This window comes from Penaeus monodon, chromosome 15, assembly GCF_015228065.2.
Source record: "Penaeus monodon isolate SGIC_2016 chromosome 15, NSTDA_Pmon_1, whole genome shotgun sequence".
NCBI lineage: Eukaryota > Metazoa > Arthropoda > Malacostraca > Decapoda > Penaeidae > Penaeus > Penaeus monodon.
In genome coordinates, this window is record NC_051400.1 from 39,429,572 (window position 1) to 39,429,815 (window position 244).

The window sequence follows — 244 nt, forward strand, 5'->3', positions numbered from 1 at the left end:
AGAAGGATGAGGAAGGAGAAGAAAAAAGAATAGAGAAGGTGGCGATAAACCAGGAATAGAAGAGGAGAAGGAAGGTCGAGGAGGAAAGGCGGCGGGCGCCCGCGGGGCCGACAGGCAGCGAGGCAAGAGCGGCCGCGCCATTAGTCAGTGTCGCGAAGTCTCCTTTGTCGCTAAACAAATACCTCCTTGGCGGCGGCGGCGAAGGAGCGAGGAAATCTTCGCGGCATTCTTGAGGGTCGTCCAC